Source organism: Ovis aries, chromosome 20 (genome assembly GCF_016772045.2).
Source record: "Ovis aries strain OAR_USU_Benz2616 breed Rambouillet chromosome 20, ARS-UI_Ramb_v3.0, whole genome shotgun sequence".
NCBI lineage: Eukaryota > Metazoa > Chordata > Mammalia > Artiodactyla > Bovidae > Ovis > Ovis aries.
Window position 1 is genome coordinate 48,222,199 of NC_056073.1, and position 22,030 is coordinate 48,244,228.

General features: G+C 54.3%; 1 pseudogene; it reads left to right on the top strand.

Annotated features, from left to right (window-relative positions):
- Positions 1-21,509, top strand: part of LOC114109590 (lymphokine-activated killer T-cell-originated protein kinase-like) — a 33,436-nt pseudogene extending 11,927 nt beyond the window's left edge.
- Positions 21,510-22,030: the final 521 nt, after the last annotated feature.

The window sequence follows — 22,030 nt, forward strand, 5'->3', positions numbered from 1 at the left end:
TTTAAGACATCTGTGATTTTTTTCCTCTCTGTAAAATGGGGTTTATCCATAACTCTAGCCCCAGCCACTGTAAGAATAAAAAAGCAACGTGACTAAAACAATTAAAAAAAAACCAAACAGGCAAAGGGCTCAAGTAAACATTTCTCCAAGAAGATATGAAAATAACCAGCAAGTATAAGAGAAGATGCTTGACGTCACTAATCATCGGGAAAATGCAAATCAATATCACCATGAGTTACCACTCACATCTACCGGGAAGGCTAATATCAGAAATGACAGGAAGTGGCGGGTGTTGGTGAGGATGCGCAGAGGGTAAACCCTTGTGCAGTGCTGGTAGGAATGTAATGGTGCAGGCCGTGGAAAATGGCACAGCAGTCCTTCAAAAACCTAAAACAGAACCACCATACGATTCAACAGTTGCGCTTCGGGGTAGAGACACAAAGGAAGCGAAAACAGAGGTCTGGCCTGTTGTACACCCGTCTTTATGGCAGTGTTACTCACAACAACCAAAACGTGGAAACAGCCCGCTGATGGATGGACGGATGAGCAAAATGTGGTCCGTGGGTACCATGGTACATTGTTCAGTTTTGGAAATTCTGGAACATGCTACAAAGTGGATGAAACCAAAGACATGCTTAGTGCAATAAGCCAGTCAGTAAAAGGTCAATATTATGTTGAGTCGCCTAGACAGCCAAGCTCCTAGAGGCAGAAAGAGCAGTGGTTGCCAGGGGCTGGGATTGGGGGAACAGGAGCGAAGTGTTGAATACGGGCAGAGTTTCAGTTTGAGGCGAGGACAAATGTCTGTGGATGGATGGCGGTGATGATTGCAGGACAAGGATGTGCTTAATGGAACAGATTTGTGTGCTTAAAAAGGATTAGGATGGAAAATATTACGTCTACTTTATCACAACAAAAGGTAAAGCAGTGTCAGTGAAAGTGCTCTGTTGGGTGTAATACTTGCACAAATGTCAGGTGGCATTATCCTTAATGGTCCGCCCCCCGCCTGCTCACCCACACTCCTGGGCATCTCTGAGATCCCAGTAACAACCGCTAAAGCGATTCCTTGAGCCCCCCTCCCCCCACGGAAGTACTGCTTCCTCCTTTACCCGCCGCGCTGCAGAGGCGTAGAGCGGGCCATCTTCCCTGAATGTGTCTTTTGAACTACGCCAGCCTGAACAGTTTTAACGTGACAGAACGTGGAGCGGGATGCGCAAAGCACAGTAGAGAGGTGTGTGCGCCGTGCGTTCCGGGTTTGTGCTTAGAATACAACGATGCTATTTTTAAAGCCAGCAAACGCTGGTTCCACCTGCTGGTTTCTTTGGGCGACCCGGTCTGTGTGCGCCTTCTCTACCTGCTTTGGAGTCAGCGTCCTCACTGTTTGTCCCCACGACGGGCTGCACACGGGGGATGCCGCGAAAACAGAACCCACAGCACGTAGCCTGGGGGCCCGAAATCCGCGCCCCTCCCCGCTGCAGGAGCCGAGCGAAGCAATAAGGCCTAATAACTTCCCCCATGCTCCTAATTGCTTTCTTCTCCTGACAAAGAACCGCACCAGCAGCTCGGGCAGCCCTCAGGGAAATCTCAGCTTGTTATGAGGCTGGTGGGCAATCCTTTCATCACCGTGAAACGCTGGCAGTTTGTGTCAACAAATCCAATTTCAGTCAATCAATAGACATCCCGCCTCCCGGCCGATCTCCTTGCTGGCGGGGCTGACACAGGACCACTCCCCCCACCCCCAGCCAACCCCGCTCCTTCCATCCCTGCCCGAGGGGCCCTGCAGGAAGGACACCCGGCCGGGCGCCCAGGCAGCCCGCCAGGGGCACGGGTGGTGCCCCCATCAGGAGCTCAGCCAAGTGCCAGCTTCACGCAGACGGACCTGCTACCAGCTTCGGCTCTGCCACTGCTGGCCGCCCAGCCTCGGACGACCTCTTTGCCTCTTGTTTCTAAAGTGAGATAGGGACAGAGCTGGACAGTGGGGAGAGGAAGCGTTAGGATGCGCACAAGCCACTTAGCCGCCTCCGGCCTGCAGTAAGTAAAAAGCCAGAGGGGCCTTGATCCGCCAGGTCTTTAGCCGAACAGGGCAATAAACGGGAGCTACTGAGGGCTTTACAACCATCATTAGCACCTTCATCACCACCGCTGTCACCTTGAGGATTGGATGGAAAGCAGCTCAGGAGCCAGCCCGTGTGGCCCTCCTTCAGCTGCTAGTTAGGGAAGGTTCACTTTGCAGAGATGTTCAGGACGCCATCAGTGTTCGCAAGGAGAAACAGACAGACTGCAGTGTCCTCGTCCGGGGCTTGGCGTCTGCAGCTAGAGGGGCCTTATGGCGGCTGCCCCATCACACGGCAGAACAGCCGGCAGGAACCTGGTCCTGAGAGCTGGCCCAGTGGGGCCCAGCAGGGGAGCCCTGAGATCTCTGCGTCTTCCCTGGGGAGTCGGAGGGAGCAAAGGCCTCCCCATGAGGAGCCCTCCCCCTGTAGGGGAGACCCCAGGTTTTTAGGTCTTTGGGGACTAGAGGTCCTTGCTGGGCAACAAAGAGTTAATCCCACTCTGTTTCATTTCGTGCCAGGCGAGGTGGCTGTCACACCTCCTAGACTGGGGGTGACATGCCATTGCCTGAGCCCGTGAATTCCCGAGATGAGAAGCCTTCAGAACGAGGTGCAGGGATGGGAACCAACGAATCAAGCAGCTCAGGGCTTCCCACGAGGTCCAGGAGCCTGTCATTTCCAACTAACCGGGGAGATGGACGTCCCTCCAGCAGGAAACGGTTAGAAGAAGTAGCTGGACTGCATCTTGCTGGTGCCGCTGCTGCCACCGGTGTGTTTAATTGGGGAGGGAAAGAGAGTAACTAGAGGCCAGGTTTTCAGCCACAGGATACCCTGATATTGACAGACTTCCTGCCCCGAGGCAGGCGTGGTGAGAGGCCCTTCTGCATGGATTACTTCCTTTTATGTGGCACAATCACCCTGCAAGACAGGTATTTTTTTTAACATTGCTTTTGTTAAATGAGGATGCCAAGGCCCAGATGTCACCAGAGAGCTCGGGACCTGGCTCAGAGCAGGTGTCCACTAACAAGAGAGTGACCGGGGTCACAGTTGGCAGGGACAGTCAACTGCAGGCTCTAAAGGGCCAAGCTGCTCCTGATCGCGTTCTGTTCTTTCCCAACACGATTGTTCCTGGCAGGGAGGACTTCACCAGGAATAGGTTTTGGCTCCTGGGAAACAGTTCCAGGTGGGGAAAAAAAAGCTTTTTCTACGGTAATCTGCCTTTAGAAGAGCAGCCAGGCCGCTTCGTGCAGCCCGAGGGCGGGTCCCTCTGAGCACGACAGCAGTCCCGAATATTGGGAGGAGAGAGTCAAAGATACTGGATGAAGGAAAGACCCCACGCCAGTAAAATGTGAGTTATGTTCGCTATGACATTGCACTTCTCTCACGTGGCAGGGAGTCCTCAAAATGTCTGCTTCTTTTCTAAAATTTTCATTATATTGACAATGAAAATAAAAAATAAAAAAAGAAGAGACATCCCTGGAGGTCCAGGGGTTAAGACTCCGCATTTTCACTGCAGGGGCCGTGGGTTCAACCTCTGGTCGGGGACTAAGATCCCAAATGCCACATGGTGCAGCCACGATGATAAATAAATGAATAAAAATATTGGGACAATTGGCTATATCCATCATAAATCCCTACTTTAGTACATTTCAAAAACAAGTCTTATATGGATTACAGATAGAAACAAAATCAAAACTAGGGAAGGATTAAAGAAAAGAGAAAAACCACAGAGCCAGGTATGTTGGGGAAAGTTTGAGACAGGCACACATGGAGGGAATACTCACAGCTCCTAAAAATTTAATTGCTGGAGAGAAACGGACATAGACATCCGGGTTTCCAAGCAGACTGCCCCTTGAGTTCCAAATGAGCATGTGAAACTACCTCGGAAGCCCTCAGTGACGTCCCCCAGATACACACAGCTCAGCATGCCTGAAACCAGACAAGCTGTTGGCCGTGCCCACCACGGCCTGCAGGCTCCTCTTGGGTTGGTGCGTCCCCGTCCCCCACAGCCTCTCCAATGGGACCCGTGGAATTCCTGCCGGACTCCCCTCCCTGGTTCAGCAGGCGATTCGCTGCTCTGCTGTCCTCTTACCTCCGTCACTGCCCCTGGCATCTCTTTATTCTTCTGTGCCAGCTTCTAAACCAACCTTCCTGACTGCAGGCTCACCCTCCTCTACCCATCTGTGGGTCCTGGGCAACCTCTCCAGAGACCGAGCTTGACCACAGCACACCCCTCCTCACCACAGTCCATCACCCACCAGCACTGAGGAATCTGGAGCCTAAGCTCCTTGCGTGGTATAAGAACTTTTGCCTGGCCACCAGAGATGGACAACCTGGGCCTGCCTCCTGAGTCCTCCCGGTCTCGGTGAGGAGGCAGCACTGGGAGGCCCATCGTGCTGGCAGCTCAGCTCGGCCCGCTGTGTTGGTTTGCTCAGGCTGGCCGGCTTCTGGAGGCTGGGGTCCAAGGCCACGGCGGCAGCAGGCCGGTCTCTCCTGAGGCCCCTCCTCGGGGAGCAGCCAGCCGCCTCTGGCTGCGTCTTCACATGCTCACCCCTTTGGACACTTGCTGTCCCTCTGTGTGTCCTCACCTCCCCTTCTCCTAAGGACATCAGCCAGACTGGATCAGCATGCATCCTAGCAAGCTCAGTTTAACTTCATTACCTCTTTAAAGATACTATCATCAAATGCCATCATGTTCTGAGGTACAGAGGGCTAAGAGTTCAATGTAAAAGTTTAGAGGGGACAATTCAGCCCATAAATGCCGTGGTACCCACTGTGGGGTCAAACAACAACCTGGACACTGCTGTGAAGGTATTTTTTAGATGCAGATAAAATTGAAATCAGTGGGCTTTGAGCAAAACATAATACCCTCCATTATGTGGGTGGACCTCGTCCAATCAGTTGAGGGCTGTAAGAGAAGAGATTGAGTGCAGTGCCCTGAAGATGCGGGATTTCTGCCTCCAGACTGGCTTTGGACTCGAGTTGCAGCATCAGCTCTTTCTTAGATCTGCAGATTTCAGATTTTTCAGTCTTCATAATTGTGTGAGATAATTCTTTAAAACAAATATCTCTTTACAGATACATATATACCCTATTAGTTCTGTTTTTCTGGAGAACCCTGATTAACACAATCATAAACTCCAAAGTTACCCAATAACTTATAAAAACGTTTGTCCAGAGGAGGCAATCCAGGACTGATACCTGGTTTCCAAAGTCATCAGGGACCAGGTTTCTTTCATCTTCAGCTCCGTTCAGTTCAGTCGCTCAGTCATGTCCGACTCTTTGCGACCCCATGAATCACAGCACGCCAGGCCTCCCTGTCCATCACCAACTCCTGGAGTTCACTCAGACTCACGTCCATGGAGTCCATGATGCCATCCAGCCATTCATCCTCTGTCGTCCCCTTCTCCTCCTGCCCCCAATCCCTCCCAGCATCAGGGCCTTTCATCTCACTACTCCCTAATCCTAGTGTGCTACCTCATGGGTCAAGCTGGCTGCTTGAGTTCCAGATATCACATCTCCATTCTAGCCAGCGAGAGAGGGGAAGGTACATACAGGGTACACTTCCCTTTACGAACACTTTCTTGAAGCTGAAGCTGAACTTCCTATTGGCCAGAGCTTACTCATATCTAGCTGTAAGGGAACTAGGAAGGTAGTCTTTATTCCAGAATATGTGCGCCCAGGTAAAATCAGAAGGTGTTGTACAATACTAGAAAGCAGGAGTGGATGTTGCCCTGCAACACAATACCACATCCGCAGCAAGTGCCAGATGATGGGTGCCAACACGAATGAGTCACTGAGAAATTAGGAGGAGCTTAATGTCAACCTGGGCTGCACAGTGGAAAGGGCTACATTTGAAGGGAGGGTTAATCTGCTCAAGGAAGAAGTCGCAGCACCCTTGCCCCAGGAGGAGCACGAAAAACCACCGTGGCAGCATGGCAACCCAGGCGCGTGTGATGTGAGGCCAGGGCCGGAAGGCAGGCGCTCTCTGCCACTGGCTTGCAAGCGGCAGCTGCCAGCTGACGATGGCCAGGCTGACAGGCTATGGGGGCCTACGGCCAAGGGCATCGCGACCTTTCCAGCACCCCTGGTCCTCGCTGAAGCTGCGGAAGGCTGGGGCTCAGGGGCGGGGCCAGGCAGCTGCAGCCATCTCCTCAGGCCCAGCCAGCCAATGAGCGGCCTCGCTGATGCTGTAATGCTCCAGCTCGGCATTGCATTGGCCGGCTGTCTTTCTGGGGCTCAAACTATTTCTTTTCTTTCTTTTTTTTTTTTTTAGAAATTGAAAGTGGGCATAAACAAAATTACAGAGGAGAGGGGCTGACTTGAGCCCAGATGGGTGGACGGAGTGCAGTGTTGTTTGTGAGGACAGAAGGCTCTGCTCCCAGGCACTCACTTGACTTCTGGGTCAGGGGAGGGATTGCTTTCATATTATTTAGGTTCTGGTTTTATAGTTTTACAATTCACATTTCTCACTGTAGCATCGCTCAGAGCTTTTAATACACCAAAAGGAGCTGTGAAGCTTCACAGGGATATGCCTTTCTCACGCTTGGATGGTCTCAGAACCTTTTATTATTCCCAGAGCGTGGGGACTCAGCGTTCCACAGACAGGCTCTAGAAAAAGCTCCTGCTGGGACGGGTCACTCCAGGAATGCTTGTCAGGCTCGCTCCAGGGGCCCCTCATACACACCTTGAGGCCTTCTTCTCAGTTAACTGAGGGTTAACACTATTAACTGGTTAATTGAGGGTTGTGATGTCACAGGAAATCAGCAGCTGCCCTGGTCACCCACGGTCCCAGCTGGAGGGAGAAGCCTCACTCTGCCTCCCAGCCTGCCCTTTGCACCCTGATGTGGACCCCAGGTGCCCAGGATCCCAGTCAGCCCGCAGTGACCGAGGCCCTTCTCAGCACCTGCAGCCTTGGGTGAGAAGGTAGGTTCTGCCTTCAGAGTGTCTCAGGTGAGAAAACCCGGGGCAGAGAACAAAGCAGGTTGCCGCAATACAGCTGCAGGATATAAGGGTGTAAGTCACACCAGGTACCTGGCGGCTGGAAAGAAGGGAGCAACAACTTCGCTCTGGGCGGGTGGGGGGTGGGGAGACGGGGGAGGAAGGTGGCACCAAGGAGGAAGGCAGGAGAAGCTGGAGACACAAGTCAGCCCTTGAGCTTGTCAGATGAAACCCGCACACTGCCCAGGGGCCTCCAAAGTGTTCTTATCCCAGGGAAGCAGGCCTGGCGTCTGAGAACCAGGCTGTGGGACCTGTCTCACCCTCACCCGGGGAGTTACTAATGCCGGTGCCTGCGCAGAGGGTCAGCAAGTCCAGGCCGCTGCAGGTGCCCCGGCCAAGCGCACCCCTGGCCTCCAGACTGCAGCTCCTACTTGAGGTCACAGAGAGTTTCAGTCAGGCAATGGCCACGTGGTCAGAGGCCACCAGGCCCCCAGCCCCAAGCTGAGTTAAGCACATCGCATGGTGGGGGAGATGGGTACGGGCACAGGCATTGCTAGCGTGTTGGGTATCCCCGCAGCTGCGGGTCGGGACTGAAGCAGTCAGAGAAGGTGGAATGCAGATGGGGCCACAAGGAGAGCGGGGAGAGAGTGGAGGAAGCCTGGAGAAGGCATCTGGCCCAGGGCCAGGGAGTGCCCTGTGATCGGAGGTGGGCTGGGCTTGCATCATGTTCCCAGCTCCCCCTTACCGCCTGCATGACCTTGGGCGTCATCTCCACTTCTGACCAGCTCATTTACGTGCAAGAGGAGGTGGAGAGGTTAGCGGTGATCCCAGTGCCCCTCCTCCTCAGAGTCACAGCATCCTCTTTTCTGGATGGACCTGCACCAACTGCAGCCACTGACCAGGACTGGGCAGCCGGGTGCAGATGGCACGGCAGTGCTGGCGGAGGGGGCAGGGTGACTCCAGAGGGGTGCAGCTGCCCGCCAGTTGTCCGCCTCCTACCTGCTGAGCCCCCAGGACCCAGGGAATAGTGGAGTGGCCTCCTCTGATGCCCAGACAGTCCTGCAGCAGCTTCTGCAGGTGTCCCCCCACCCCCCACCGGCAGCAGGCTGTGAGTTCAGAAGGAAAATGAGCTCCCTGCCCTCGAGGTGAAGCCAGGCTGCAGCGTCAGCCCAGGACAGCGGCCGGCTGCTTCCTCCAGGCGTGGGCAGGTCCGGAGGAAACCTCAACCATTCCTCTGCCCCACGGAATCTGAGTAGAAGCACCAAGAGCATCCTTTGCTCCTCGTTTGATATGGTGCCCTTTCTTGCAGTTGTTTCCAAACTGGGTTTAGCTAAGAATCCTTTCTTTAGATGCAGTTTTATGCAGAAGTGTAAGCAACACATTATTCAATAATTATTTATTGAAATAAGGACGCCTTAAGTGCAGGTTAAGGGCCTTCCTGGTGGCTCAGAGGGTAAAGCGTCCGCCTGCAATGTGGGAGACCTGGATTCAATCCCTGGGTCAGGAAGATCCCCTGGAGAAGGAAATGGCAACCCACTCCAGTATTGTTGCCTGGAGAATCCCATGGACGGAGGAGCCTGGAGGGCTACAGTCCACAGGGTCACAAAAAGTCGGACACGACTGAGAGACTTCACTTTCACTTTAAGTGCAGGTATTGAGAACGGGGTCCCCATTGAGGTCACAAACAGCCTTGCTCCCTGCCACAGAAGCCCCCCAGGTGACTGGAGGTACAGCCATGTACACACCTGCTCTTGGTCCTCAGTGAAGAGACCTCCACGTTTGAGGGCAATCAGGAGTTCCTAAGCAAGGGCAGACCCAGTCAAAGCCAAGGAGACAGTACATTGCGGCAGAAGGCAGAGGAAGGGCTCCATGTGGTCAGCGTAGCGCTGAGACACCCCCCGGGCAGACAGTGTGATCTGAACACAGATCTTGGGAAATTCCTATTCTTCGATCCAGCAGCTCCCCATCCACAATGTGGTAGACTTGCTGAGAAAAGCAAGTCTAACTCAGCCGACAGAGGCCCTCTCTGCTGATTCCAATTTCGTTTGCAGAGAACCTGGCTGCCCATGGGCTGAGCCCCACTCTCAGAACCCTTTAAAGGCCAAGTGTGTGCTGATGAGATGCCGTGAACTTCTCTGAGTCCCCGCACGGCTCAGGGATTCTATTTCACACCAAAGTCTGCGTCAGTGATGTTTTGATTTGTGAATGTGAAAACTGAGGTGGAGGTGAATACTGATGTACCCCAATGCCCCTCTCGGCTACTTAATTCAACAGGGCCTGGGATTCTGGAGATTCTTACGCTCCAGTTTACCTGAAATTTCAAGTGGTTCCCCAGAAGCTGGCCTGAGATGAGGAGGGCATGACAGTGACTCATCGGGCAGAGGAGGGGAAGCATGAAACAGAGATGGAGGCGGAAGAAGGTGCAGACAGCATGGCCCTGGGCTCGCAGGTGACCGGCTCACCCACCCAAGGGTGGAGCAGGAGCCCTCCACCTGCCTGTTGGGAGTGAAGGGCTGTCTCAGATGGAGGAGCATCCTAGGTGCTTCCTACTCTCCAGACACCTGCCGTGTCCTTGACTGTGCTTGGTACCTCGGAGAAGATAGAAGCCACCATATCTCACTGTTCCATCAGCAGTGGGGTCTGATTTTTTGACACCCCAGACCAGCCTTTAAGGGTCATCATCTCCTAGAGCTGGCTCCCTGGGGTAATGACAGGGACCATCAATGAACCATCACAGGCCATAGTTACTCTGGAAATGACCACCTTTTCAGTAACTGTGCTACTGATAACAGCAACGACAAGGACCGGCCTGATGCCCAGCACGTGTATTTTTCTCTTCCTGGCACACAGCAGTTTTCTATTCCAGCTCCCTTGGATCTCGGGAGGTCCTAGTTCACAGCAAGGAATTTGTGTCTGGGTCTAGATAGTGAAAGCAGATATGACGTTCCCTTAGGTACCTTCAGGCTTCACTGATAGCTCAGCTGGTAAAGAATCCACCTGCAAGGCAGAAGACCCCAGTTTGATTCCTGGGTCAGGAAGATCCACTGGAGAAGGGATAGGTTACCCACCCCAGTATTCTTGGGCTTCCCTTGTGGCTCAGCTGGTAAAGAATCTGCCTGCAATGCGGGAGACCTGGGTTTGATCCCTGGGTTGGGAAGATCCCCTGGATCTTGAAGATCCTGGTGCCACAGAATGGAAGGCCCTGAGGAATCCTTGAGTCCTTGGGTTGCGGGAGAGCTGGCTGACCAGAATCATCTCTGTTGGACTCTGTGTTAGTGAGAAATAAATGTTTATTAAGGAGAGGTGGTGGTGCTGTTTCAGTTGCTAAGTCGTGAACGACTCTTGCTACCCCATGGACTGTAGCCTGCCAGGCTCCTCTGTCCCAGGGATGTTCTAGGCAAGAATACTGGAGTGGGCTGCCGTTTCCTTCTCCAGGGGATCTTTCCAGCCCAGAGATGGAACCTGCGTCTCCTTCATTGCAGGCTGTCTCCTGCATTGCAGGCACGGGGATGCTCAGCTTGTTGGCGGTTAGCTTGCCCTCTCACAGTGAACAGTGATACCTGCAGAAGCAGCAGCCCGTTGGGTAGTTATCACTATTTTCATTTTGTAGGTGAGAAAATTGAGGCTCAGAATGGTTCAGCAGTTAGCAAGTGGCAGAGCTGGGACTCAAGTCTGTTTTCAGGCCCTCTCCTGGGCTCACTGTTATGTAAAGCTTAGTGTGGACTTTGACGCGTTCCCACTTGCAGGCATTGGTGGGACAGAGGGGAGAAGGATTCCCTGGGTCCCTTGGGTGGAATCTGGGTTGGGGAGGGAGGACACAAAACAGGGAGGCCCCCCCGGCATCAGAAGCTGAGCTCTGGACACTCCACAACTTTGCTAAGGGCTTCCCCCATCTGCTCATATTGGGTCTGGTCCCCAGTGTTCTCATTCTGATAAACCTGTTTCTTCATTATACACTGGGTTTCCCTGATAGTTCAGTTGGTAAAGAATCTGCCTGCAACGCAGGAGAGCCCGGTTCGATTCCTGGGTCGGGAAGATCCCCTGGAGAAGGGAAAGGCTACCCACTCCAGTGTTCTGCTCTGGAGAATTCCATGGACTGAATAGAGTCAGACACGACTGACTACACTCATTTGTCTCTTGTGACTCCAGTGCCTACTTGCTCCTGAAAAGAAGAAATGAGATGCTCAAAGGGGCAAACCCTGAATCCCCAAGTCTGTGCCCTCAACTCCAAGCAGAGGAAGCAGGAACCTCTTGTTGGTGGCCTTCTGTTCTGCCTTAGCAACAGAATCTGATCTTGTTCATCCTCATTCAAGTCCTCTGGGGAAATCTAGGCCATCGCCTTTACCAGGGGTGAGAGTCCATGGCCTTGGCTGGAAGGCCAATGTGTTGGAAGGATCTGTCCCGACAAATGATTTGTTTAGGCTTGGGTGTGGGGTGCCGTTTTGACCAATGGACCTAAGCAGGAAATCCACTGAGGAAGCCTTTGGGTTCAGAGTCTGTGTATTGTTCCTAAAAGCAGTCTTCTTGGGTCCATCAGGAGAACAATCGGTGAGGACAATCCAAAATATTTTGGATGGCAGAGTAGAAAGATGAAAATAACCTCGGTCGTTGAGACATTGGTGAGCTGGTGCGTTAACCAACCCCAGAGCGGCTGTCCGTCTGGACTCACTACGTGAGATGATAAGCCGCTTCGCTGCTGAGATGATGGCGAATCAGGGTTTCTGCCACTTGCACCCATCTGCACCTCAGTGGATTCAGCTGATGTCTTGTCGTGGACCCCATCCAGGAGAGCACATGTGAGCTTCTGACTCTCTCAGCCTCTGGCTCAGCAGGCTTTGGGAGAGACTGTTAGCTTACACGCCCAACCCCCATCTGCAATGAACTCCCAGCCACGTCCCTTACTCAGGCATCCACTCGTCTTTCCCCCACCTGGTAAACAGAGTCTCTGCTGAATTACAGCACGACAGGCCCTCCAGTCTGCACCTGGTCACCCAGCCGTCCATTCCTGTGGCTGTGAGCACGAGAAGGATGTTGAAAACCATGAGTCCTGACAACGGTGTGTACATGGCCGGTGACTGTTTCCTTGGGTTTCCAAAGGTAAGGAACAGGAAGGAAGAGAAAATAGGCTCATTTTTTCTAACATTGATTAATTCACACAAGGTCACATTTTACAGCATTTTAATTAACTTTCACTGAGTTCATGTTCAAAATGGGGAAAATGGTTTATTAACATAAGTCACAAGAACCCTAGGTATAACAGCATGGGGTATTTAAATAGGATAGGAAATTGGAAATCTTTCCCTTCTGCTCTGATGCAGGGAGGGGTTTTGTGAACTCCTAACTTTTCTCAAATATATCCTCTTTGCAAATGATGGAAAGAAATACACTCACAGGCAGCGACTCCTCCAGGAAGCCCTTCCCGAGGTTTCTCACCCCGATGGTCCCCCTCCTCAGCCACTGGGTAGGACCCCTTCCTTGTTAACACCCCAGAAACCTCTGTCTCACAACCACTACGTTATCCTGATATTAATTATTTACTTTTTACTTCTCCCACAATACTGTGAGATTTTTGAGGGTAAAACTTTGTCTTCGGGCAGGATGCCTGACATAGCGTAGGTGGAGGGGCTGGTGGGGCACAGCTGGGGGCCACCCTCTGACATGGGGCCTCGGGGTGAGTTTGGGTCCGTGCGCTTCACACCCCTAGAAATACAGGAGCAGGGCCTTAAAGCTGCCCAGTGGCACACTTGTGCTAATCTGGGCCGAGGAGGGGCGTGGTTGCTGCCAGAGATATTTCTGTTCCATATTTTGGCTCTTCGGTTTGTCCCCAAATTAAGCAAAAGCATTTCTCTTGGCTGGGCTGACACTGATTCTCCAGGCACCTGCCCATCTAAGGAGGCCTCCATCCTTGTTCATGTCTCGGATGAAGCTTCATCCCAGGCGTTCTCATTGAGCGTGTCATTGCGCCTGGTTACACATCCCATCACCGCAGGACCTCGCACCCTCCTTGGTCCTGTTGTGTCCTTTCCTCCGCCCACTAGCCCACTGTCCTCTTCATTCCAGCCCCCAACGGGATGACCATGCCTGTCCCCACTTGGCAAACTAGCGTGAAATGAATTGGAGGAAAAAGCGACTGTCTTATGGTGTTTCAAGAGGAGGCTTTGTAGCTGGAAAAGTTTGAGGCTGAATTTCCCCCACACTTAGATTAACCTCCGTGTTGAAATTTGTAAGTACTTGTGTGACTTACTTCTGAGAAAATCTGATATTCAGGTTCCTAAATGTAGAGTCAAACACTCCTCATACCACAAAAGGATTCTCCCGTTTTCAAAAGAACTGTTCTCATAGCACTCTTGCAAATCAATAATAGTAGAACAGACAGCTGAACCAAAATGAACAAAACATTTGATCAAGCTTTTCCTCTAAAAGTTTATCTAAGTGGCTGATAGCATAGAAGAGTATGCTCCACTGCATTAGTCATCAGGCAAACACAAATTAAAAGCATAATCTAATGTCAACAGACACCCACCTGCATGACTGAAACGTAAGGCACAGGGAATAGCAAGTGTTGATGGAGACACAGAGCGACTGAGATTCCCATTCACTGCTCGTGAGATGGGGAATTGGTGTAGCCTCTGCAGAAAACCGACAGCATTTTTAAAACTGCGAATATGCCTAAGCTCTGACTCAGATTCCACCCAACAGAAGTGCATGCGTCTATCCACTGACACACAGATTAGGATGTGCCGATGAGCACTATTTGTTGTAGATAAACCTGGTCATTATACAAATGCCAGTCAGTGGCTGATACACAGTGGCATCGTCGCACGACGGAGTGTTCCGCAGCAATGAGAATTAACCCACAACTACACGCAACAACGGGGATGGAATTTGCGAACACAAGGCAAGCCAAAGAAGGCAGACACAGAGAGCACAGATCATATGAGTCCTTCCAGATAAGGTGAGACCTGGCCACGCCAACCTATGCTCCTGGCAGTCAGGACAGAGGTCGTCCTAAGGGGATAAGTGAATGGAGGGTTCAGGGAGGGGTCTTCTTAGGTGTGCTCAGTTCCGTTCAGTTCAGTCACTCAGTCGTGTCCGACTCTTTGCGACCCCATGAATCGCAGCACGCCAGGCCTCCCTGTCCAACACCAACTCCCAGAGTTCACTCAGACTCATGTCCATTGAGTCGGTGATGCCATCCAGCCATCTCATCCTCTGTCCCCTGCTCCTCCTGCCCCCAATCCCTCCCAGCATCAGAGTCTTTTCCAATGAGTCAGCTCTTCGCATGAGGTGGCCAAAGTATTGGAGTTTCAGCTTCAGCATCAGTCCCTCCAAAGAACACCTAGGACCGATCTCCTTTAGAATGGACTGGTTGGATCTCCTTGCAGTCCAAGGGACTCTCAAGGGTCTTCTCCAACACCACAGTTCAAAAGCATCAATTCTTCGGCGCTCAGGCTTCTTCACAGTCCAACTCTCACATCCATACGTGACCACTGGAAAAACCATAGCCTTGACTAGACGGACCTTAGCCAGCAAAGTAATGTCTCTGCTTTTCAATGCGCAGATGTGCTCAGTTTGTGATGTGTGAGCTTCTCAGGACGTATATGTGCGCACTCAGTCGTGTCTGACTCTCTGGGACCCCGTGGACTGTGGCCCGCCAGGCTCTTCTGTCCATGGGATTCTCTAGGCAAGAACACTGGAGTGGGCTGCCACTTCCTTCCCCAGGGGATCTTCCCGACCCAGGGATCAAACCTAAATCTCTTGCATCTCCTGCCTTGGCAGGTAGATTCTTTACCACTGCACCACTTGGGAAGTTCTTGATTAAACTTTAATTAAAAAAAAAAACCCTTTCTTGGAGTATGATTCAATTTATAACATTTCCATGTCATATGGAACTTTCTAGAATCACGTTTCATCCAGAGTGAAATGCACCCCGGATATGCAGTTGCTTCAAGTGTCGTTCCTCCCACCTTTTGGTCACTTATTCACTGTCCCTGCAGGACAGGGAATGAGCCAGGGTTCAGGGAGCGCTTCTGTCTGGGGGCCTGGGATCCTGTGCTTCTCGTATCACCCGTGATACAAGATGGCACGTCCATGGTGTGTTCTCAGGCTGGGCTTCACACTCTCCTTCCTCCCCACCCCACCCCTTCCTCAATGCGCAGCTGACCAGGAGATTCGTCAGAAGATACAGTGCTGAGTTGCAGAGGATTCCTTATTCCTCTGACTCGGTCATGGAACAAGTTCTGAGACTGGTGCCCATCCTGTAGGAAGCGGGCATTTATTATGTGCCTAGAGTCACCTCCACACGCTCCCTCAGCCAGGCCCAGAAGGAAACTGAGACGCGTCACTCAAAAGGCCTCACCTGTGATGCCTGGCCTCCGGATCCAGCTGGCCTCCGGCACCAGCACCCTGCCTGCTGTTTCCCAGAGAAGCCTGGCTCTGGGGCTTTCCTTGCCCTGACTGGCTCCCTTCCTTGTGCAAGTAACGACAGACCGCCGCCAGCCCACCACCCGTGGGGAGCTCTGTTCTCATCCCCTCCACCCCAGGGCCTGGGATGACTCTCAGGACACGCCTACACCTGCTAGAGGCCCCATCTCTCCCCAGATCCCAGGGGGTGCCTGAGAGCGGCTCGCCAAGCTCCAGGCCTGCTTGTTCTCTCTCTGCGGGAGAGAGAGGAAGCCCCAGAGCTTGGTCTGCCTCTTTGCAGTGGGTGGAGCAGGCAGCCAGCCGTCCCTGTCCCTGGGGAGGGTCTGCTCTGGGTGCCCGGCCTGCAGATGCTGCCCGGGTCACAGCCCACGCTGGCCATCCACATCCCCCGGGCAGCCTGATGGCAGGGTCCACGGCACAGCCCGGCTGTCCAGAGTGTCTGCCCTGCCGGTCACAGCACCACCTCTGCAGACGTAAAGCCGCCCTGGAATGTGCCGGGGGAGGCTTGGTCCTGCCTGGGTATGTGATCACAGCTCAGCTTCAGGGAACGAGCCACTGGCCCTCAGCTCACCCCAAATCCTTCGCTTCAGCCTCGAGCTGGAATTTCCCCCAGGCTTGCTCGTCCAGACCCTGGGGGAGCACACTGACCTCCCCCCAGTGCCCGGTGTTGTCATGGAAACAGCAGACTGGCACGTCTGAGGGGAGCATGGACACCCGTGATCTCTGTGCCCAGGGCTCCCCCCCCTTTACCCCCATGACAACTTTCTGCACTTGGCACTCCTGCCTCATCCTTGGAAGAAAAACTCCCGTGGGATCCCAGCAGGAGTCATAGAGTTTCAGCTCAAATGGCCAGAATCTCAGAGGCATCCGCTGCTCATTTTACCAAAACAAGCCCAGAGACGCTCAGTGACCGGCCCAGCGTTGCACAGTCCAGGGTTTGGTCTGAGTGGTCCTGACGTGTCCCCTCGTGGATCTGGGAGATGGAGCTCAGGGCCTGCTAGCCCAGGACTCTTGGGGACCAGAGACCCCCTCCCCAGCCCCACCTCCTCCCCCCACCGGGGGCCTGCTGGGCCCCTGCTGTCCACACAGCCCTAATCATCCAGGGCCTGTTTCTCAGCTCAGGAAGACTGGCCTCTCTACCAGCCCCACCCAGTGGGCCTGGGTTAGGAAGTGGCTCCAGCAAGGGCCACCAACAGAGCAGGTGGGACCAGGGACTCAGCTCCTCCTGGAGGCGCACAAGCTCAGGAGGTCACCACTGCAGCCAGCAAAGCCCGCCCTTCACCAACCAGCAGCCTCCCTGGGTGGGGGGCTCCCCACAGCCCGGCCCCCAGGGAGGCGAGTGGGCCATGAACCAGTGGGAGAGGTCTCGTCTCAGAAGGAGATTCAAGGCGGGCCCAGGAGAGGGGTGGTCCATGTGGAGGGTACTTACGGTCCAATCCAAACCAGTCCATCCTAGAGTAAATCAACCCTGAATATTCATTGGAAGGACTGATGCTAAAGCTGAAACTCCAATACTTTGGCCACCTGACGGGAAGAGCTGACTCATTTGAAAAGACCCAGATTCTGGGCAAGATTGAAGGCGGGAGGAGAAGGGGAACACAGAGGATGAGATGGTTGGATGGAATCACCGACTCAATGGACATGAGTGTGAGCAAGCCTCGGGAGATGGTGGAGGACAGGGGAGTCTGGCGTGCTGCAGTCCATGGGGTCACAAGAAGTCGGACACGACTGAGCGACTGAACAATGACAACAGTTTTAGGAAGCAAATACAAATATTATCCAGCCTCAAGTGAAGCCAGGCAGGCCTGTGAATCAGCTCAGAGAAATTCTCATGACAAACTCGGGTACCAGTCCCACCCTTCAAACTGGGGCTCAGAGCGCCCTCCCCAGCACCCCAGCTCAGGGCCTCCAGCCACAGAGCCCCCCCCCACCCCACGCAGGACCGGGCCCCACACCTAGGATGTGCCCAAACACTGTAGCTGTTAAATCGCCCTGACAGCGCAGTGAGCCCACCCGTGGGAAACTGAGGCCTGGGACGCAGCCACAAAGCTGGTGAGAGGCCGCATCCAGGGTCTGAGCCTCCCAGCCGAGGCTTGGACCGTGGGGTTCTGACGGCTGAGCGGAACCTCGGCCCGGGCCCCCTGCATGTCCTGAGTGGTGCTGATGGAACCCCGGAGCCCGCTTCCGGCCCAGCAGCCCTGGTCCGCCGCCCCCACCCCCGTCCTCAGCCGTTTCGGCAGCTTCGCTGTGCTCCTTTCAGGGTTTTTATTTTTTTCCCCTCCTTTTTTTTTTTTTGCTCCCTCTGAGAGGCAAACGTTCAAACAAAGATGTAATGCTGGAATGAGGCATTAATTTCAATAGTCACTTAAAAGAAATTGCCGGGGAAATATCTCATTTTCCCATTAAGAGCCGTGGAGCCCAGGCCTCTGGCGGCTCTGCCCCACACCCACTCCAGGCCCCGACAGCCCTCTGCCCTCTCCCCTCCCAGCATCGCAGTATAACCTGCGATTTCTCACTCCCTGCCCTGGAAGGACGCCCAGGGCTCCATGTGGCTCCCGACAGCAAATGCCCAACAGGCAGGCTCCTCTGGGGAAGCCTCTCTGGAGGGGGTCCCCCGGCAGACAGACGGGGTATCTTCCTGGGAGCGCAGAGCAGGTGCTAACTGTCTTTACATCTTGGGGACCACTCAGGGTGGGGGGTGTTGGGGGGCGACAGCGGGCACACAGCCAGGCTCCCCAGAGGTCCCTCCTTGAAGGTGGGAAGTGGCTGAGGTCAGAAAAGGGTTTCCAGCCTCCCCGAGGCCCCCACACCACAGGGCCCGGAGGAGGACACACCTTCCCAGGCCCTTGCCTAGGCAGCGGGTGACCTGTGAGCCCGAGGTTGACAGGTGTGGTTGACCCGAGAGAAGGATGGTGTGTCTTTCTCTCCAAACCAGGAGGGATGTCTGGAGCCCTCCTCCTGCCACCCTGCAGGCCAAGGACTGCCTGAGGCAGAACCAGAGGCTGAGAAGGGGGTCTGGGCCTCCCTCAGCCTCCCGTCTCCCCATGCGATGACCACTGACCCCTCACTCCCCGGGCACCCAGCTCCCCCCCGGCTCTATACCTGCAGGCCCCGCTCTCCGCAGTCAGCTAACCTTCCGTCAACAAATACTTGTGAGGCACTCCACCCAGGGCTCTCTCTCTCTTACAAAGAGCAATTAGTATTTAACAAACTTATTTATACCTATTTTTAATGCTATATAGGGGCTTCCCTTATAGCACAGTTGGTAAAGAATCTGGCTGTAATGCAGGGGACCTGGGTTCAATTCCTGGGTCAGGAAGATCCCCTGGAGAAGGGAATGGCAACCCACTCCAGTGTTCTTGCCTGGAGAATCCCACGGACAGAGGAGCCTGGTGGACTACAGTCCATGGGGTCACAAGCGTCAGACACGGCGAGACTAAACCACCATCACCATCCATGTTATATAAAAATTGTTATGATTAGAAATTAGAGCTGAGGGCTGTGGCACCCTCCGGCACATGACCCGTGTCCACAGGCTCGAGTCCATCTACCGTGTGTGGAGACCACGTGGGACCCACCACAGCCCCAATTACAGAGGAAGGGCTAAAGCCTGGAGACTCAGTCCTGTCTCTTGAGGTCCCACAGCCGAGCTCTAAGGATCTGAACCTAGTTTCTCTCCGCCCCAGGGCCCGAACGCTTGACCTGGTGGCCTGGACTAGGCATCCAGCCCTCAAGACTCAAGGGAGTCTGTCTCCAGGGAGGGCGCCTGAAGCCTGGCAGGAAGGTCCTTGGGGCCGGGGAACCCACAAGGCCCGTGTGGATGCATGGCTGTGGGCCCCGGCGGCCTCGTCTAGGTCTCACCTGAATGAGGAGAGAAGAGGGGACCACGGCCACTATGGAGAACAGGACGAAGGGGCCGCAAAAAGTCAAGGATGGAGCTTTTACACGTTAACACAAATGCCTGTTCCCTGTGCACAGTGAGGTCGAACAAACCTAAAGGGGGTTTGGAGCAGAGAAAGGTTTATTGCAGGACCGTGCAAGGAGACAGATGGCCCAAACCCTAAAAGGACCCAAACTCCCCGAAGGGTTTCGGGAAAGCACTTCTAAAAGCCAGAGGAGGGGGTCGCATTGCGGGGTCTGTAACCGTCTCATACACAAGTCTCTGACCGGCTGACGGGACGTAGCAGGTGGGGTCACAGGTGGGGTCACAGGTGGGGTCACAGGGTGAACTGTACCAGTCCTCAGGCTCCAGGACACCTGGGGCTCTGTGCTTAAGGTCATCAAGTAGTTAACATCTTCCATTTGGTGAGGGGGGTTACATCTGCAAAACCGCTCAGGAAATGTGTCTCAAATGCTATAGTCTGGGTACTTCAGAGAGGCACTAAGGCAGACGACGTGGGGAGGGTCTGCCCCACCCCTTCCCAAAGGCCCCATGGGGTCCCGCTTGGTTACAATGGAACATTATTCAGCCTTGAAAATGGGAGACCGCTCCCATTTGCAATAACTTGGATGAACCTGGAGGACCTTACAATTAGGGAAAAAAGCAGACGCAGAAACCCAAAGAGAGTGGTACTTGTAGGCACGTGGGCTCTGACGCAGCCCAACTTACAGAGGCAGAGAAGCTTGGGAACGGGGGCTGGTGAAGGGACAACACTTCATTTATGCCGGATGAGCAGGTTCTGTGGATGCAGAGGACAGCGTGGTGGCCTTGGGTGACACAGTGCCACACTGCGTGCTTGAAGTGTCCCGAGAGGGTAGGTCTCAAGTGTCCTCATCCAAGGAAGCAAAGCAAAGGAAATGGTGGCCGAGGCCAGGCCATGCGTATGTTAGCTCATTTACTTGTGCGGATAGCTTGTGTGTTCTGTGTGTGGTCAGTCGCCTCAGTGTGTCTGACTCTTTGTGACCCCATGGACTGTAGCCCTCCAGGCTCCTCTGTCCATGGGATTCTCCAGGCAAGAACATTGGAGTGGGTTGCCATGCCCTCCTCCAGGGGGTCTTTCTGACCCAGGGATGGAACCCCAGTCTCCTGCACTGGCAGGCTGATTCTTTAGCACTGAGCCATCTGGGAAGCCCAGTCAGTCCTGGGGATGAATCTAAACCGGAGGAGATGGCCCGGGAGCAAAGCCCCCAGGCTCCCCTTTGACTCTTGGGCATGCCTTCCGCCGCAGCCCCATGAGGGGGCGGCCGGAGCGAAGCCCGTGAGCACACAGACATTGCTTTGCTTTGCCTCTTCTTTCGGCATCTTCCCAGGTTTCTTTTTTCCCCCACAAGTGCCTATAAGTCTCTTTGGCAACTTAGAAAGCAGAGTAGACCCAGAAAAACTCCCCAGGAGCAGCAGGGATTTATTTTTGGCCTGAATAGCACAGTGGAGGTGTGCTGTCTCCAAGTCAAGGCCGTTTCTCACGACCCACACCAGGCCCCTGGGCCCCAGGCTGCTGCCCCCAGTGGGGAAGTCACGCGCCCCCTCCTGAAGGAGCAGCACTGGGGAGTCAGAGCCGCTCACCAGCTGGACTGACCTCTGACCCCACCCAGAGTGGCCCGGGGACTGTGGCCTGGGATAGAGTATTTCTGAGAGCACTCCGGGGCAGGCAGTCTCAGGACTGTGCCCCCCGGGAGAACTGCTTTCCAGCTAGCGCCAAATCAAACCCGCATTTCGGCGGGGCCTGGGGGACGGGGGAGCTATGGGGCTGTGATGATGGAGAAGGGATGCGGGGACGCGGCCCGGCGGGGAAGGGTGGCTGCTTGGCCTGGACTGCTCCCAGGGAACCGGAGCCCTGTGCTCTCTCCCGCCCTCCCCCAGAGCTCTCCATGGGTAAGTGTTAGACTCCGCCGGGCTGTAGCAGGCACACTGACGGACGACCCAGCGGGTTTCGAGGACGCCACCCCAGTGCCAGCCTGGATTGCAAAGACCTTAGTTAGGGGAGCGGGTGCTGGCCTAGACGCCCCTAGTGACCCGTGCTCTCTGCCAGCCGCCTGCAGCGGCCTTTCGCCCCTGCCTTCTTTGCTGCCCACCCGACCCCCACCCTGGCGAAAGGCTCTCAGCCCCCAGTTGAGAGCTTCTCATCCTCCTGGCACCTTCAGCCCGAAGTTGCATAAGCTTTTGCTCTCCCCGCCACCCTCCCGCCCCGGCTTGGCCTGCCGGCTCCGCTCCAGCCACTGTGAGGACAGGAGGAATTCGTCTGCAGAGGACAAGCTCAAGTCTCTGGTGGGAAACAAATGCATGTACCGCAGTAAATGGGAGCAGCTCAAAAAAAAAAAAAAAAAGAGCACAAAATCCACTGGGGACCCCGTTGCCATAGGAACTGGTGTTACAGCTTGCTTCCGATAATTAATGGAGGGCTTTGCTATTACAGTCTTCTTGAAACTTCGCTCTCCCCGGCGCTGCACTGCAGCATGAGGCAGCCTCCCCATTCATAAATATTTCATCACCCTGGACATCGTGAGGCCGCTCTGCTGAGTCCCGGGTCCCGGCTTCTCTCAGCTTCTCTCTCTCCCTCCGCCTCCTGCATCTGTTTGCCTGCCCGGCGTCCTCTGCCTCTAAACCTGGAGGGGCAGCTTTCCTGCCCTGGTTTTCAGAGCCCGGCTTCCACGTCCTGGGCCTGGTCTTCCTTCCTCAG